The 18,439-nt window shown below is 48.0% G+C and overlaps 1 protein-coding gene across 3 annotated transcripts in view; it reads right to left on the minus strand.

Moving 5' to 3' along the window:
• TAB1 (TGF-beta activated kinase 1 (MAP3K7) binding protein 1) overlaps positions 1–18,439 on the minus strand; it is a 332,479-nt gene that overhangs the window by 13,766 nt on the left and 300,274 nt on the right. The gene's annotated exons all lie outside the window — the stretch shown is intronic.

An 18,439-nucleotide genomic window follows, 5' to 3' on the forward strand; every position in this document is an offset into this window, starting at 1 on the left:
AAGTCGAATAGTTTGTTTGTTTATTGAGTAAGAATCTCGAAGATCGATAGAAATTGAGAAGTCACTGAGAAAAGCTGAGGAGCTATAGTAACTACCTAGTTAAGACATTTATACCAATCCAGAGGTAGAGATATCGAATTGAAAAATTAGAGGCTTGAGCGACGATTGTTGGTGCATGCTCATATTTTTTGTTTTAAGATGTTGAAAGAGGTGATTTAAAGGTTATTTTATAAATCTGGTAAGTATTGACAGTAAATTAAGACTTGTCATCATGGGAGATACTCCTCTTATGCACCTATGCAAGACACTGCAAAAGGACATGCCCAAGCTCAAATAGTATAGTGCAGAATGGGTACAGCAGATAAAATGTTAATGCCATGGCCACAGGGGGGATTGCTGTCAAAAGCGGTATTGCAACACATGACCACATACTTGCACGCTGCGTACATGGGGAAGACATTAAAGAAAAAATTAGCTTTTCTAGAGCTCTAGAAAATGTACCAGGAAGAGAGGATCCGCCACCTGAGGAGTGGATGCTTAGTCAGAGTAAGGAGGAATGTGTTGAGCCCTCAGATCCCCTTGCCTCACCTGAAGTAAAAGCCGATGGCACGGAAGAAATGGGGGTGTATCCTTTAAAAGGAATTGAAACCGGCAATGGGGTACAGTAATCCAATATAAGAACCGCTGCTTATAGCAGCGATGATAGTCTAGAGGAGAATAAGAGAAAAGAAGAGATCTGTAAGATCATGCAAGACAAAGAAGAAAAGAGTGAGCGGTCAAATATATTGACAGAAATAGAAACCAAGAGACGGAAAGGAGAGAAGGATAAAGCTGACGAGAAAGTGCTCGTGCAGAACAAATGGATGGGTGGACAGATATTACTTACAATTGATGGGAAAGCCATTGAGGAAGTTAGGCAAAGAGAAGATAAGGACGAGCAAGATAGAAGGGGCAAGGACTGAGAGAAAAGATTGAAAAAGGATGAGCAGAAAAGAAAGAACATGGAGGGACGAGAACAGATGTATCAGGAGGAGCAAGAGAAAAAAACACCGGGCAGAAGTTATGTTATGTTATTTGGCATTTTTATAGCGCCTTATGTATTACTGGTATGACTTCAAAGCGCTGGTAGGTTGAACACCCTCGGGAACCATAGTTCAAGTCAGTAGAGAGAAGGAGTGTTGTATGGTGCGTGGGTGCACCGGATATGTGTGCAGCTGGTGTGGTTGTTGGATGATAGCTGCTTTATAGCGATAGGTGTGGTGTTGATGAAATCAGTTGGATGTGTTGAGTCTGGTGGGTGGACACCTAGACTGGGTTCTGGCTGCGTTAAGCCTGAGGAACGCCTAAGCTAGCCGGAATGTGCTCAGCTAGCTGTGTTTTATTAGGGTAATGAGGTGTTCGTGGGATTGTGTTCGTATGAGCACAGCTAGGCCGAATTAGCCGGGTGTAACTGTGTTCAAGTTGAATGATGGTGTATAGAAGAGAGTAAGCATAGTGGTATGAATGGTGGATATCAGTACCGGTGCTTAAGACCGGGCACGTGAGCAGGACAGTGGGGACGTGCAAAGCGACATAAATATATATATAGCGTCCGTTCCATCCACTTCTTCTGTTCCATCCACTGGGTCAATTTCATCCACTCGATCTGTTTGATCACTCCATGGGTTCCATCCTTTCCATCCACACTTCCACCTGTATCAACCATTTCGTCCGCACCTACCATTTCATCAGTTCCCTCCAAGATACCGTTCCATCCGAGTTACCGTTCCTTCCGCACCAACCGCTCCTTCCGCACCAAGAGCAAATAAAGTATGACAATAGGCAGAGAGCAATGGAAGACAGGGAGAGAAGAGAAAGGAAGAGAGTAGAGGAGGAAGCACAGAAATTAAGGGACAAAAGAATGCATAGACAAAGGGAGGAAGAGGAAAGAAGGGAAGGAGTAAGGAGGGAAGAACAAAGGCAAGAAGAAGACAGAATTAGATGGGAGGCGAGAAAATGAAGAGAATTGGATGAAGAAACAAAATGAGAGAAAAGACAGTGGGGTCTTGATACCAGTGTTGTTTGTAAAGAACCGGTGAGGCTGAGCCAGACAATACGATGTGATAGAACAGAAGAGTTCCTTCCGATAAAGGATGCAACGTCAGGGGCATCTAGAGTAGTATTGGAAGAGGAAAACTATGATGTGGGAAGCATCGGGGATAGGATCGATAAGGTCTATCAAGAATTAAAGAAAGACAGTAACTATGGAAGTTAAGGGAAGAGGGATCAATCCTTAGCATTTCAGTTACGAAGTGAAGAAGAAAATCTGTTCTGTCTAGAACATAGAGCATTGTCTTTAAGCAGACTGAACTTAGACAAAGGTGAAGGGGAGGATAGTCCCACTTCTTGGGGACATGAAATGCCAGATGAGGAAAGGGAGTCCATCCTCGAGGCAGGAGGAGGGAGCGCGTGCGCCCCAGAAGGAAGCTTGCAATTAAAGAGGTAAGATGGTCGGTGTAATGATGGAGAACGAGATGCCAGTTGCCTGAACCAAGGGTTTTTTATTTCAAGAAAATAAACAAAATGTTCTTCAATCCAGAACTCTGGAAACAGTTTCAGTCCTGCAGAACCCCTTTCTCCCTTGGGCTCTCAAATAGGGATGCACAGGGATGGGCCGTAGATTAATCCTTGTAGGCCCAGAGAGGTTCCACCATTGTTCTCTCCAGCGTGGTCTGTCGGTTCGGCAAGAGAACGGAATAACACACCTCAGTTTTTTGTCGCTGTCTGGTTTAAATAGGGGCTGGATGGTTCCCAACCAATCCGAAGTGACGTTCACAGAAAGTCTATTTACCCCCCGCCCCCAAATCTGCCCCCTTATCTTCCTCGTGAGGGTTGCCATGATGTCTCTGTACCCGGTTCCATCATGGAACATTGAATGCTGTACCCGAGGAAGCGTTGCACCGTGGTATCACCCGGTACGTCCGTGGGAATTGACAAAGTCATGATATGGTGGGAGGGCTGCCCCAACCGTGCAGAGATTGGAAGAAATCCATCAGAATCTTCGTTTATTACTGCCGCCGGTGTGCACACGGTATGAGGGATGCAGACCTTTGGGGTTAAGTGTGGGCTGTATTCCTATAGCGTTTAGGTCGCCTGTCCTTCCCCACGCCCTGCGCGGGATGTCATCAGTTGCCCTTTCCTGACAGGCTCGTTGAGTTCGTCAGTGTCCATCCTGAGTCCCGCAACGTCTGCTTGCTGCTCCTGCCGTCTGCGTCCCATGTGGTCGGGTAGGCAGCACTTGGCCATGTCTGCTTGTTCCCCATATCAGTGGAATTCCATGGGGGCTGGTTGCCAGTACTCTGCCTTGGCAACTCGTCACTCCCCACGTTGTTGGAGTCCCTTGTGGGCTGGTCTGTGGTAGCTTGCCATGAGGGTTTGTTGTTCCCCTTACAGTTGGATTTGGAATTACTAAGAATAGGACACCAGATCCCATGCCATGCCCAGAACGTCCCCGAAGACTAACGTATAGTGAGAAGGGAGAATCACCACCATATGTGAGCAGGGTACGATCACTACCGGCAAGGAGAAGGACAGGGACAATCGTCCCTGCCATGGATAGACTAACGATGGGAGCCGACTGTGGGATGGGGTTCACACAGTTTCCCTTATTGGAAAAAGGGGGAGCAAGGCCATAGTATATTCCACGGCTGCAGATGGATAAGGTTAATTTAAGGTGCAAGTCCCGAGTTTGACTTCGGGTGCTGGGAAATGGATTTATAAGTTAGAAAAAAATGGTAGGAGGAAACCCGCTGGCTATAGGGGACATTAAGGGTCTGCTGGCAGCTATTCTTGGGGAGGGAGAAGACGACATATGGAGGAGAGCAGGGTATTCAAGTGTGACCGCACAAAACACAGCGCATGACGGAGCGCCATTTAATAATTGCAAAGAACAAGTTACTTTCTTACCTGGTAACGTGGTAACATTCTTTCGATGGGATGGTCCGACGACGTATTCCATATCTATGACGGGTAATGTCCACAGCTGTGCTGCTTCGGAAAATCTTTGGTGTCTGCGTCCTGCATTGATGACGTCGATGCGCCGTCCCCGGGGACCTCCTCCGAGGGCCGACGTCACCCGATGTAATAAGTAGGACGGACGACACCCATAGCCTCAGTTATAGTTTTTTCCCAGAACGTGTGCCACCAGTTTGCTGTCAGTCAGACACACAAGGCCTTGCGGAACGCAAGCTGCAATCGCAAAAGAAATTCTGCAGCAGGGAAGGCAAGGAGGGAGCGATATGGAATACGTCGTCGGACCATCCCATCGAAAGAACGTTACCAGGTAAGAAAATAACTTGTTCTTCGAGGGGATTGGGTTCTCCGACGTATTCCATATCTATGACAGACTCCCAAAGCAGTACCAAGCAAGGAGGTGGGAAAGAATTTAGAATACAAATTTAGCATGCCCAATCAAATTGCGGAATAGAGAACTGCCTTGCCAAAGGCCAGATCTTGCCCACTGATGGAATAGAGGGAATAGTGACGTACAAAAGTATGTACTGAAGCCCAGGTGGCTTCATCACAGATGTGACAAATAGGAACTCCTCTCTGCAGGGCAGTAGACGCAGCCACTCCTCTGGTAGAATGGGCCCACAAGCCAGCCGGAGGGTCCTTACCCGCCAAGCGGTAACACTCGGAGATAGCTAAAATAATCCAACGAGACAAAGTCTGTTTCGTCACAGCTTGTCCTAAACGCTTTCCAGCATAACCAATGAAAAGTTGCTCGTCCACTCTGACCCGGGACATGCGCGAGATATAAAAGCTCAACGCTCTCCTAGGATCAAGCCTATGGAGCCTCTCCTCTTCCTTACCAGGATGTGAAGGAGGATAGAACGCCGGAAGAACAACCTTCTGGCTCAAATGAAATTCCGAAACCACATTCGGAAGAAAAGAAGGACGAACTCTAAGGACAACCCTGTCCTTGTGAAACACAGTGAAGGGTGGCTTAACTGAAAGTGCCTGTAACTCACTCACTCTGCGAGCGGAAGTAACCGCAACTAAAAACACAGTTTTCAGAGTTAACAGCCTCAAAGGGCAAGAATGTAAAGGCTCAAACGGAGCACCCATAAGAAACTTAAGAACAAGGTTCAAATCCCAACCTGGCACCAAAAAAGGTGACGGAGGGAACACATTAGTGAGCCCTTTCAAAAACTGCGAAATTAAAGGAATCTTAAAATATGGACACTCTTCAGACGAGCGCTTAAATATGGACAGCGCCGCCAGGTAACCTTTAATGATCCCCACTTGCAAGCCCCTGTGGGCCAAAGAAAGCAAAAAAGACAAAACCATGGGAATGTCGCATTCAAAAGCATCCACATTCTGAACTCTGCACCAGTCGCAGAACTTTCTCCAACGGCAACGGTACAGAGACTTTGGCCGAGAGCAACACCTCCATCACGTCTTCAGGGAGGTCCCAATCCTTATACCTCAACCTTTCGGAAGCCAAGCGTGAAGATTGAGGGATCTGACCTCTGGATGGAGAACCTGACCCCCTCCCGTGAGAGCAGATCGTCTCGGTAGGGAAGACGACGTGGAGGGCAGATGGACAAGTCTAGAAGGTCCGGGTACCACATCCTCCGGGCACACGCGGGAGCAATGAGGATCATCAGGGAACCAAACCTCCGTAACCTCCGCAACACTTGCGGGATGACAGGGACTGGAGGAAACGTGTACAGCAGTGGGAATGACCACTCCACCACGAATGCGTCTCCTAAGGCACCTTTTGGAGGAAATTCCTGCGAGCAAAACCTTTCACACTTCCGGTTGACACTGGAGGCGAAGAGATTCACTTGAGGGGTCCCCCAAAGGGCGAAGATCTCCAGGAGAATCTCCTGAGCCAGCTCCCACTCGTGAGAGATCGTGCTCTGCCTGCTCAGAGCGTCCGCCGTCTCGTTGTCGTCTCCGGCCAGATGAACTGCCGAGATCGAAACTTCCTGCTGGATGGCCCAGAACTCGAGCTGCATCGCCTCCCTGCACAGCGGAAGTGACCCTGCCCCCCCTTTTTGTTGAGGTAGTGCATGGCCACCGTGTTGTCCGTCAGAATCAGGACACTCTTCCCGTGCACAGTCGGCAGAAAAGCCTTCAGGGCAAGCCTGACGGCCCTCAGCTCCAACAGATTGATATGGAGTCTGGACTCCGACGGAGACCAACGACCGCTGACTGTCAGCTCGTTGGCATGAGCTCCCCATCCCGTGAGGGATGCGTCCGTCACGATCGTCACCTCCGGCCAGGGAAGCCGAAATGGGGCACCCTTCATCAGATTGCCCTCGACGGCCCACCACAGAAGGTCCCGGGCGACCGAGGGCGGCACCTGAATAGTGTCCGACAGCCTGCCGGAGGACTGAGACCACTGGAGCTTGAGTGCCCACTGCAAAGATCTCATCCGCAGACGAGCCTCTGGCACCAGAAGAATGCAGGATGCCATGAGGCCGAGCAGTCTCAAGAACTCGGACGCTGGGAGAGTCTGGGCAAACAAAATTGTGCACCATCTGCTGAATGTGAAGAGCCCTCACCTGAGGAGGAAAACACTGCCCCAGGGACGTGTCGAGCACTGCTCCGATGTACTAGAGCCGCTGTGTTGGTGTCAAATGGGACTTCTTTAAATTGAGGGAGAAGCCCAGACTGTGAAGGGAGTGGCAGGTGACGGACAGATGATCCAGGACTTGCTCGGGAGAGCTCCCCCTGATCAACCAATCGTCCAGGTAGGGGTAGACGTGAATCCCCCTTTCCTGAGATGCGCTGCCACCACCACCATGATCTTGGTGAAAACCCTCGGGCGGAGGTCAATCCGAACGGCAGGACCCGAAACTGAAAGTGCAAGTCGCCAACCGCGAACCTCAAGTACTTCTTGTGCTTGGAATGGATCGGCACATGGAAGTAAGCATCCTTGAGGTTGAGAGACACCAACCAGTCCTGAAGTTGAAGGGCCTGGAGGACTTGAGAAAGAGTCACCATCTTGAACTTGTCCTTCCTGAGGAGTTTGTTCAAACCGCGCAAGTCCATGATGGGTCTCAATCCCCCGTCTTTCTTTGAAATCAAAAAATAAGGGGAATACCATCCCTTGTTCCTCTCCGCTACAGGCACCAGTTTTATGGTGCTTTTCTCCAGCAGGGCTTGAATTTCCTGCGCAAGGAGCGGATCCGGACTCTTCAAAGAGAGGTTCCCTGGTGGATTGTCGTGAGGCCTCTGCCGAAAAGGAAGACAGTAGCCGTGGGTTATGATCTCCAGAACCCACACATCCGAAGTAATGGCTTGCCACTCTACAAGATGCTGCGCCAGCCTTCCCCCAACCGGCGAACCATGTGACCTGGCCTCATGACTGAGTGGTAGCAGCTGCGGCATTGTCTGAGGGCAAAGGGGCAACTGCCCGAGCGGCCTTGGCACCTCGAGTACCTTTGTTTCCACCTCTGGCACTCTTACGATGGCCTCTTTGACTGCTAGCTCCTCTCGCTTTACTGAAGGACGAGTAATAGCGAAAGGAACCTCCCCTCCATTGCTGTCCCCTAGGACGAAAAGGCAGAGGTTGGCGAACTGCAGCACCCAACGACTTTGCTGCAGCTTTGGAGGTCTGCAACCTCTCAAGGCTCTCGCCAGCCTTGCTGCCAAAAAGATGTTTACCATCAAAGGGCATGTTGAGGAGCCGGGACTGCACATCAGGAGCGAACCCAGACTTCCTCAACCACGCAAACCTGTGCATTACGGTGCTCGCCGCCATGGACCGGCTGACACAATCCGCCAAGTCCAAACCCGACTGAACGGCCTCACACATGGCATCCTTGCCATCCTGAACCATAGCAAGGAAACCATCCCATTCGTCCCCTTCGGGAATATGATCAGCCGCTAATGCAACACAGTTCCACAGTGTGTGTGTGAAACGAGACAAGGCACATATGGAGTTGGCCGCCTGAAGCGCCATACCCCCAGAAGAAAACACTTTCTTCGCCCAGCCGTTAAAACGTTCGTCGTCCCTATCCGGAGAGATGGTAGGATACGACGCCTGCTTTGCCGGGGCCGTAGCCGCCTGTACCACCAAACTCTCCGGGGTGGGGTGCCTAGACAAGTAGCAGGGGTCGCTACTGGCTGGACAGTATTTTCATGTCAAAGACTTGCCCACTGCCGGGAGACTCTCCGGAGCAGTCCAAGCCGCCGCCACCCTTCTCTGCAAAGCCATATGAAAAGGCAAAACCGGGTCAGTGGGTGGACCGAGATCAAGGATGTCCGTGAGATCATCCTGAACGAACTCCCCTGGGGGAGCTGACCAACCCAAGTACTCGGTAAGCCATAAGGCGCCAATATGACGAATCGGCATGAGTGCCAGGCTCCGGCCAACAAAACGGAGAGGTGTCCATTCCACTGGCATCATGCAGTGACTGCCTCAGGTCATCAAACTGACTATGGCCCGAGATAAGGTCATCCGGAACCGAAACCGGAACCAGGCCGCCATCAGAGCCTTCATCACCCTCTGAAATGTACTCCAGGCGGGGAGAGGAAAACCTCTGCAGACCAAAGCAGTGCCGGACCTTAGCCATAGCCTTTTTAGGGGCAAACCCTGTGCCACGAGGCCCCTCTGACACCACCGCCTCGAAAGGCATCGAGGGCGCCGAGCGAGTCGGCGTCGACAGAAAAGGCGTCGACTTCGAGCGAATCAGCGTCGACGTCGGCTGCAACGCCTCCAGCATCTGCGGCGTCGACACAGTCCTCAAAGCCGGAGCTCCGTGTCTCTCGACAACCTGGGCGCTGACGGCGTCGACGACCCCCTCGAAGAAGGAACCTCGAGAGAAATCGTCGACGTCTTCTTCGAAGACGGCACAGGATCACGCGGTCTCAAGCGTGTCGAGGACTGGGACCTGGAACGGGCATGGCGAGAACGGCTACCCTTGTCCGAGCGGGACCTCTCCCGCGAGCCGTGCCGACCACCCGAGCCCGAAGGCGTACGGGCGGTGTCTCTCGACCGGTGCCGACCGACCCCACTCGGAGGCGCAGACGGACCGGTGCCCTGCGATTCCAGAATCGCTAGCATCTGTTTCCCAAAGGAAGCCCATTCCACCGGTGTCGCTTGCATGGAGGGATAAGCGACCCGCCGACTGGCGGAGTCCTCGGAAGAGGACGGGGAAGGCGACCTATGCCGGCGCTTCCTGGAATGCCTAGAAGAGGCGGAGGAGTGGCGAGACCGACTCCTGGAAGGAGACCCACCGGACTTCCGACGACACGGCGAGTCACCCCTCGAGTCATCGGTCAAAAACCCTGCAGACCTCGACTTCCGGGGCTTAGACACCCGACCTACCGTTTCTTCTTCCGTTCTCGCAAGGCCTTCGCAGTGAGCGACTGGCAGTCGACACAGTCGTCCGTATCGTGGGCCTCCCCGAGGCACCAGAGGCAGGCGTCGTGCGAGTCCGTGACCAACATCTTGGACCCACAGTCCCCGCAGTTCTTGAAGCCCGGACGCGGGGTCGAATATGAGAAAGACATCGCCACGAACAGGTCTTCACACCAACCGAACAGGTTCAACGAACCGAGAAAGAAAACAGCAACTCCAAGGAGTCGAGGCGTACCGAGATTCACGAAGCAAACACGTTCGCAGAAAAAACGAAACTGAGGCTATGGGCGTCGTGTGTCCTACTTATCACATCGGGTGACGTCGGCCGTCGGAGGAGGTCCTTGGGGACGGCGCATCGACGTCATCGACGCAGGACGCAGACGCCAAAGATTTTCCAAAGCAGCACAGCTGTGGACATTACCTGTCATAGATATAGAATACGTCGGAGGACCCAATCCCCTCAAAACTGTTGTTTGGAGGGCTCTGAGGGTACAGTATCCCGATACATTGGATATGGGTGCAATCAGGACACGTAAGATGAAGGAAGATGAAGACGCAATTGCTTACATTCAGGATATTCAAGGTAAATGGCAGCTTGGAATGCGAGAGCCGAGAAAAGAACAGTGGCATTATTTTACCACATTTTGTGTCATGGGTTGCTTGAGCCAGTGCAGAGGCAGATGAACAAACAAGTGGGAATGGAAGCAAAACCCAGGGGCTGAGATACAGCGGACGATAGTGCATCACTGTCTGCTATTGCAGGAGAAAAATAGAAAAAAAAAGAGGCGGCTAGGAAAATCGAAGAAGCCAAGTTAGTTCAGAAGAAATTGTCAAAATATGCCACAGAAGGGGCGATATTGACGAGCGGAAAAGGATTGGGAATGTAGGAGGCAATGGGTAGATCACAGGAAAATAATCAGCATCCGATGGACCAAGGTGGCTATGGGTATGTGCCAAGAGGCAGAGGTATGGGCTAAAGAGGAAGGGGAGGAGGATTCCAAAATAATCAAGGTGGGTTTCAGAATACACAGAATGAGAACCCGAGCATCCAGGGAGGATTTAACCAAGGAGGACTTGTCAGGCGAGCACCCCCAGTATGTTGGACTTGTGGGATGATGGGGCACATTGGAAGCATATAGGGTAGCCAAGGGAATGTACAGAATGGCCAATTCTCAAGAGGGCAGACAGCTTATCCTCCACCATATATCACACAAACTAGGGAAGGGTTTGCCCAAGATCACACAGTATATCAGACACAAGAGCTGCGGGTACAGCAGGTACAACAGCCAGAGGTAGTGAAAATGAATCCACCACAAGGCCAGTTGCAACAAGTCCCCAAGACACAGCAGTATGCAAACACAGTACAACGTGCTGACACCCAAAATAGGAGGGGTCACTGTGGCAAGAGGACATCCTTTCACAGGGACGGGGATGAGCATGTACCCACAATAGGACAGCTCAAAGGGTGACTTGATGTGTTGAGTATTATCTTTGACACCAGACCCCCAAGAGAAACCAAGGAACGATGTGACGATAGGAGGCAAATCCTTTTCATTTCTCGTAGACACTGGAGCTACTGGTTCATGTATACGAGAAGGAAAATATTCAATGTTGGGAAATGCCATGACTGCTCAAGGGTTCTCGGGAGCTAGGAGTCAAGTTCCGTTACTGATGAATGACCAGTCTCTATAGGAGAATGTGACATGTCTGTTCCTTTGTTATATTCACGAAAGACATCAGTTAACATTTTGGGAAGAGATTTGATGACAAAACTTAACATGACAATTTCATTTACTGATCAAGGGATAGTGTGCTGCACTCTAGGAATACACTATTTGAATGTGGACAAATGTATATTGGCGTTCACAGGGCAAGTGGCTCTGCGAGGCATCCCAGTAGATCCAGAGGTTTTCCTATATGGGGTGAGCATTCTATTGACATGGCTACCTGGCTTAGTGGGAAAGAATACCTGATGAGTTTCTGTTTAGACCACAAATACCAATGGACGAAGAGGGGGGACAGACAATCCCTATGGAATTAGAAGAAGCCATAGTACGAAGGGAAATGGCAATGCTTGAAGGAATGGACGAAGAGGGTAGACCATGGAGAACAGTAATAGCTCTCGAGGAAGGGTATATACTGACTGACATCACGGATGATGACATGTTCAGGGAAGATCGAACAAATGATGACGTAGTGTTCTTTATGAGCATCACATGCTGGAAAGGATAGAAACAAGGGAAATCCCACAGCGAATGGCGATAATGCAGCAGTGTCCACCAAAGACTTGGAAAAGGTATTTTGTGTCCTTAGGTCTAAAGGCCCTTATGACGTAGGTCTATTAAAAGAAGTAGGGGAAGTCAAAATAAGTCAGGAGCGATTTTACCTCGAGCAAGACAGTACCCCATCTCTCGACAGGCTGATGAGGGTATATTTCAGACCATCTCAGCACTGATGAAACAAGGTATTCTGGTGCCATCGGAATCATCGGGTCATAACGCGGTGTATCCGATCACAAAATCTAAAGGAGGGTCGTGGAGATTTATACAAGATTATGAGACCGATTAACCAGATTGTAGATGCAGAGTTTCCTTTAGTTCCTAACCCAGCGACGATACTATGCAGTATCCCAGTGGAAGCTCGATATTTCACTGTGATCGATTTGAAGAATGCGTTTTTCTCGATCCCATTGCACAAAGGCTCGCAAGACTTGACTTCCTTTACGTTTTGCCAAACTTGACTGAAACATACTCGTTTGCCCAGGGGTACTTTGAGTCCCCATCGATCTTTAACAGAGTCGTACAGATGGATCTAGGAAATATAGATCTTAAGAGTGCAGTGATCTAGTACATAGATGACATTTTCATTTGTAGCACCACAGAAGATGAGTGCAGACAAGATTGTTATCAGTGGATGACTATTCTAGCAGACAAGGGATACGACAAGGAGAAGTTACAATATTGCCAAGAAGAGGTGTCATAGATAGGGCAGTTGATTTTGCATGAAGGAAAGAAGGTGACACCTGAAAGGGCTGAGGCGATTATGAAACCTGCAAAGCCAAATACAGTGAAACAAATGCAACAATTTCTGGGGCTATGCAACTAAGTTAAAGCCTGGGTGTTCGATTACAGTTCATACATAAGACCCCTTTTGCAAGCTTTAAAGGCGGCACAAGTGAATAAGGTAAAAATAGAATTGACTGAGGCAATGGAGGAGGGGTTTGAGGAGTTGAAAAAAGCAATTGTGCATTCCCAATTATGCCGAGGAGTTTTATTTGTTTTTGCATACGAATGGACAGTCAAAATGAGCACAAATTAGGTATTTGAGTACAAGGTTCAAGTCCCAAACACGTACACGTACCCTAAAAGGGACAGGAGGGCACACATTAGTAAGCCCTCTTAAGAATTGCACTACGATAGGGTTCTTGAAATAAGATCCCGGCTCTGGCACGTGCTTAAAAATGTATAGCGCCGCCAGGTATCCTTTCACAGTGCCAACCTGGAGCCCCTGGTTGGCTAAATGAAGCAAAAAGGATAACACCATTGGTGTGCCACACAGAAAAGGATCTACATTCCCATCTCTGCATCAGCCGAAAAACATATTCCAGCGGCAGCAGTACAAAGACTTAGTTGCTGGTCTTCTTGCCGAAAGCAACACTTCCATTATGTCTTCTAGGAGGTCCCAATCTCCCACATTTCCTCATATTTGGTAATTCAAAATGAGGAATACGTTGGAGGACATAATCCATTCGAAGTGTGGATTGGGACCAGGCATTACCAATCACAATTTCAACCAGTTTAATCACACAAAGCATTTGACCAGGAGCCCTGAGCTGTACCTGGCAAAAGTGCATACCCTTATATGAGATGCATTACTTATCATAGTCATATTTCTGGTGCTTGTATATGCTTAGATTCACATGCTGTACATATAGTCCGACATCTAGTGGTAATCGCAGAGAGTTGAGAAAGGGTAGAGATCCTTGTGTATTGGATTCCGGCGATTCCGGTGGTTTGGGTGTTCCAGTAGTATAAAAGGAAATCCCCGAACAGGTTAGAGTGGTAGATGGCACACAACTTTCCTCTGGTCCAATCACTCAAACAACTGGCTTGTTGGAGTTGAGAATAGCTGAGGGAAATTGTGTTTGAAATGATAGATGCACCCAGTTGCAAATCATTTTGGGGATGCCCTAGCTGACTTTACATAATTCCCTGTGAGATTAGGCAAGGAGAACAGTAGAGTTTAGATCAGAACTTTGTTTGGGTCAATGTACTGTGAAAGGTTACGAGGATGGTAAGGTTAAGGAGGTGAGTCAAGGGGAGCATTTAGCAGGTGGGACATTGGAAAGACGTGGTGGGAGCGATTGTGGGAGTCTTGCCTGAGTGTTATCGTGGCTTTGAAGATGTTTTAGTGAGCAGGAGGCTAGTAAGTTACCACCACATCGTCCATTTGATTGCAAAATTGATTTGGAAGATGGGCCACCAATTCCTTGTGACAGAATGTATGCCTTAACAGAAAAGGAGAACAAGCATCTGAAGGAGTACCTGCAGGAAAATGTAGCCAAGGGTTTCATTCATCATTCTGTGGCCAGCTGCATCGCCTTTATTTTTCGTGTCCAACAAGGATAAGACCTTAAAAACTTGCATAGATTATACAGCCCTAGATAAAATCACAGTGGAGAATCGATACTCACTTTCACTGATTTCTGTGATGCTGTATTGGATACAGGGCACAAAGGTTTTCACTGAACTGGATCTCAGAGGGGCGTCTCATCTTGGGAGAATTAGAGAGGAGAAGAATGGAAGATGGCATTCAAAACTCACTCTGGACTTTTCGAATATCGGGTGATGCAGTTCGGCCTTTGTAATGCTTCAGCAGTATTTCAGTTTTTCACCAACAAAGTTCTCCAGGAATATCTAGACATCTTTGTGGTTGTTTTCATCAACGATATCTTGATTTTCTCCAGGGAAGAGAGTCAACATGAAGGACATGTTTGGAAGGTCCTGATGAAATTGCGAGAGAATCATCTTTTTGCGAAGCTGGAAAAGAGCCAGTTTCATACCTCAAGGTTTGAGTTTTTGGGCTTTGCGATTTCTCTGGCTGGGTTGAAATAGGAACCAGTAAAATAAGGGAGGTTCTTGAGAGGCCTACACCAACCAGCATAAAAGACTTTGAAAGTTTTATTGGCTTTGCAAAATTTTATCGCAGATTTATCTGAGACTTTTCCCAGGTGGTGACGCCCATTACTTAATTGCTGAAGTTTGTTTAGGGGGGAGAAGCAGAGGAAGCCTTTCATTTTCTGAAGGAAGAATTTGCCACAGGAACAGTTTTGCTGCAACCTGATGTTAAGGAACGTTCTTTGTGGAAGCAGATACTTCAGATGTAACTATGGGAGCCACGTTATCCCAGAGACATCCAGTTACGGGTCTACTTCATCAGGTGGCTTTTTATTCAAAGAAGTTTTCAGCAGCAGATAGGAACTACACCATTTCAGACAGATCAAAGTAGCGTTTTAGGAGTGGAGTTACTACCTTCTTGGTGCCAGACATCGAATAACAGTTTTAACAGACCACAGGAATCAACTTTCCTGCGTTCAGCCAAGATGTTAACACCTCAAAAGTTGCGTTGGTCCTTATTTTTTGCCAACTTCGACTTTATGATCACGTTTAAACCAGGGTGTCTGACTGGTAAGGCTGACGCATTGTCAAGATGTTATCCCAGAAGTATAAAGGAAGATCCTTTTACTCCAGTTCCCATGTTGCAGGAGAGGAATGTTGTGGTTGGAGGTGTGTGAAAGGATGAGAAGTTTGGTGAGCAGATTTGTCAACTCCCCCTCTCCCCTGCTGATCTGTTCTCTCTTGGCACTGTGCACCTGGCCACCCTCTGTCCTCTAGGCCCAGGTACCTGCTTACCCTGCCACCCTCCCGCACTGCCTCTGGGCCACCCCTTGCACTTGGGTATGTATCTATACCCATACAGCCCCCCCTTTTTCTTCCTGCACTTACCAGACCTACCCTGTCTACTGCCTTAAACCTAGCACTTGCAAATTGCTGGCTGCACTACCACTGTTTGTTGCCTTTATTATCTATTTATTGTTATTTATCTGTTTCTCCCCTGCTTCACACTTTCCACTTCTCTCCCCTTCCATGCACTTTTCCCCTCCCCCTCTCCCATGCACTTGCGGGTTCTTAATGTCACTGGGCCTAGTAAGATTGCAGTTTTGTTCTCCCCTGTTCCCCTCCCTTGCCTTGTCGCGCTCTGATACACTTGTGTACGAGCACGATAGAAATAAAATATCAATATCAACTGATGTCTGAGGAACAAATGAGTGAGTGTGTGAAGCAGGATCCAGTTTGGCAGGTAAAAGTGGGTTTACCTTACATAGATGCAAGGTTATTTGTGCCTTCTGAAGAGCTGCGGGAGGAGGACTTAGGACTGTTACAATTCTCCTTCAGCACGACATCCTGGATTTAGGAAAACCTTTGTAACTGTTGCGCAGGGAATTTTGGTGGGAAGGTATGCGTAAGGATGTTTTGAATTATGTGGCAACCTGTGAGACGTGCCAGAGTTAAGCCTGAGAATCAAAAACCAGCAGGTCTTCATACCGTTACCCATTCCGCCACGTCCATGGCATACAGTTTCTTTGGATTACATTGTGGATCTACCTCCGGACGAGAACTATATTACCATTTTGGTTGCGGTTGATATTCTGTCATGTCGTACCTATGAAGGGGTCAGCTATGACTTCATTAGCACAGGCTTTTTACAAAATATTGTAAGAATTCATGGGTTGCCGTCTCTGGTGATTTCTGACAGAAAGCCTCAATTTGTGTCCAAGTTCTGGCAAGCGTTTTGCAAAGAGTTAAAGATTGAGGTTAGTCTGACCACTTGTTATCATCCTGTAGCTAATGGCCAGACAGAAAGTGAATCAAGAGCTAAAGAAACATCTTAATTGTTATCTAATGTAAGGGTTGGGTGGAGTTGCTATGGTTGGCAGAGCATCTTTCCAAAACCATAGTAGCCTCAGTATAGCAAGTGCATCACACCCCAAACCTGAGAGGGGACAGCTGCGCTTCAGGACTGTAACATAACTAGCAACAGTGTAACACATTCATCAAATGGCTATTGAGGGTTAGAGCCTCAGGATGGCAACACAACATATCAGTCGCACAAAAAGGGAGACTAGATGGTTGATTATGGCCTGCTGTTGGTTGACTAGACTCACTGCGGTAGCCCGGGTTTAAGAGGGCAGGCTGAAGTGTTTCTCCTCTTTCCTGCAAGATCAAACTCAAGCAGTTAAACTGGGACCTTTTTACTCCCAAAAGTCTCCCTGTTTTATGTGGAGTGCCCCAGGGGTCGTCCTTGTCCCCAATATTGTTCAGTGTCCATCTTAGGCCACTAATGGATATCTTTGCTAGGTTTTAACTGAACTATCCTTTCTATGTGGATGATACCCAAATCTATTTTAGATTAAAATCACAACCTGAAGTCACTGAACGTATTCTGGCCTGTGCCAATGCTTATTAGTAAGCTCCAACTTAATCCCTCTAAAACTGAGGTTACAGTGTTTGGCCGAAAAAAATCTATTAAGAGACTTGTATGCTACAACTCCCTGTCCTGCCATTTTTGATGCTGCAACCACCTTCTCTTGCAAGGCAAAACATCTAGGCTGTATATTGCAGGCATGCCTGGGCAGTAATGCTTATGTTTGTGAAATCATTTATCAACTTTTAAAACCTGTTTTGCCATTTATCTCCAAACTAGATTGTGCCGTGGTTGTGGGGACAATGGTCAATTACAGACTTGCGGAACTCTCCTCTTAGGAGCACCAGCGAGCCAGCTACACTGACTCAGGATGCCACTATCAGAGTGGTATATCATATCATCTTTCTAAAACAGTATTCATCTCTGTGTATCGGAGAAAGCTGCACTGGCTCCCTGTCCAGAAATGGATTGACATTATATTGTTAAGCCTAATGCACAAGTGTATTCACGGTGTGGCATCCAGCCATCTGGTCTCTAAAATCGGGATTTGCTTTGTTCGATCGGGCAAGGTCTGTTGGTTGTGCCACTCTCTCACTTTGTCTCCCAGGGTGACTGATACTTTTCAATTAGGGGCCCTCATTTCTTGAATGCACTGCCAGCTGAACTACTGAAAATATCTTCTATTACCCTTTTCTGAAAAAACCCGATTTATCCCAATAAGACATACTTTACTCACCATAATCGTATTTTTCATCATTGTATCTGCTTAGAGTCACATGCTGTGCAAATAGTCCGACATCTAGAGGTAATCGCAGAGTATTGCAGCTTTTTTTCAAACTAACACTTTCCCTAACTTGACGTGTAGTGTACCTAAACTCCTTCATGCTTCAAAGTCCCACCAGTTGTTTTTGTTCTGCCGTGAGGGAGCCTTACAGAATGTGTGAGTGAGTACAGAGAAAAGAAGTTCTAAGATGTCTATGTTCCTTCTACTCCAAGCGGGGAGGAATAGTGGTGGGCACATGTGAATCTAAGCAGATACAATCATCAGGAATATGATGACGGTGAGAAATGTATGCCTTCTGATGCTTATGAATCTGCTTAGAATCACATGCTGTGCATAGACTAGCGATCAGTACCAAGAGATGGTGGTGGGATGTGGGAGTAGCAAAGAGATGTCTTAGCACCGCTTGTCCCACCTGAGAATCAGACTTAGTGCGTGTGTCTAAGCAGTAATGTTGAGTGAATGTATGAACAGAACTCCAGGTAACTTCCTTGCAAATAGAATAAAGGGGAACATTTGCAATAAAGGCTGTAGTAGCCCCTATGCCTCGAGTAGAGTGAGCTCTAGGCGTAAATGGCAAGTCTCTCTTGGCAAGAGAGTAACAAAGTGCGATTCATTCAACAATTCATTTGGAAATAACTGATTTAGAGACACGGTATGCTTCACTACCAGCTGCCGCAGAGACAAATAATGAGTTTGTCTTTCTTAGCGGTGTAGTCTTTTCAATGTATTATCCCACTGCTCTCCTAACATCTAGTGTATGGAGGCTTCTTTAAGCCGAGTTATTTGGGTTCTGAAAGAAAGTTTGAAGTTCTATT

The sequence above is a fragment of the Ambystoma mexicanum genome, chromosome 3q, assembly GCF_040938575.1.
Source record: "Ambystoma mexicanum isolate Mex_15411 chromosome 3q, UKY_AmexF1_1, whole genome shotgun sequence".
Lineage (NCBI taxonomy): Eukaryota > Metazoa > Chordata > Amphibia > Caudata > Ambystomatidae > Ambystoma > Ambystoma mexicanum.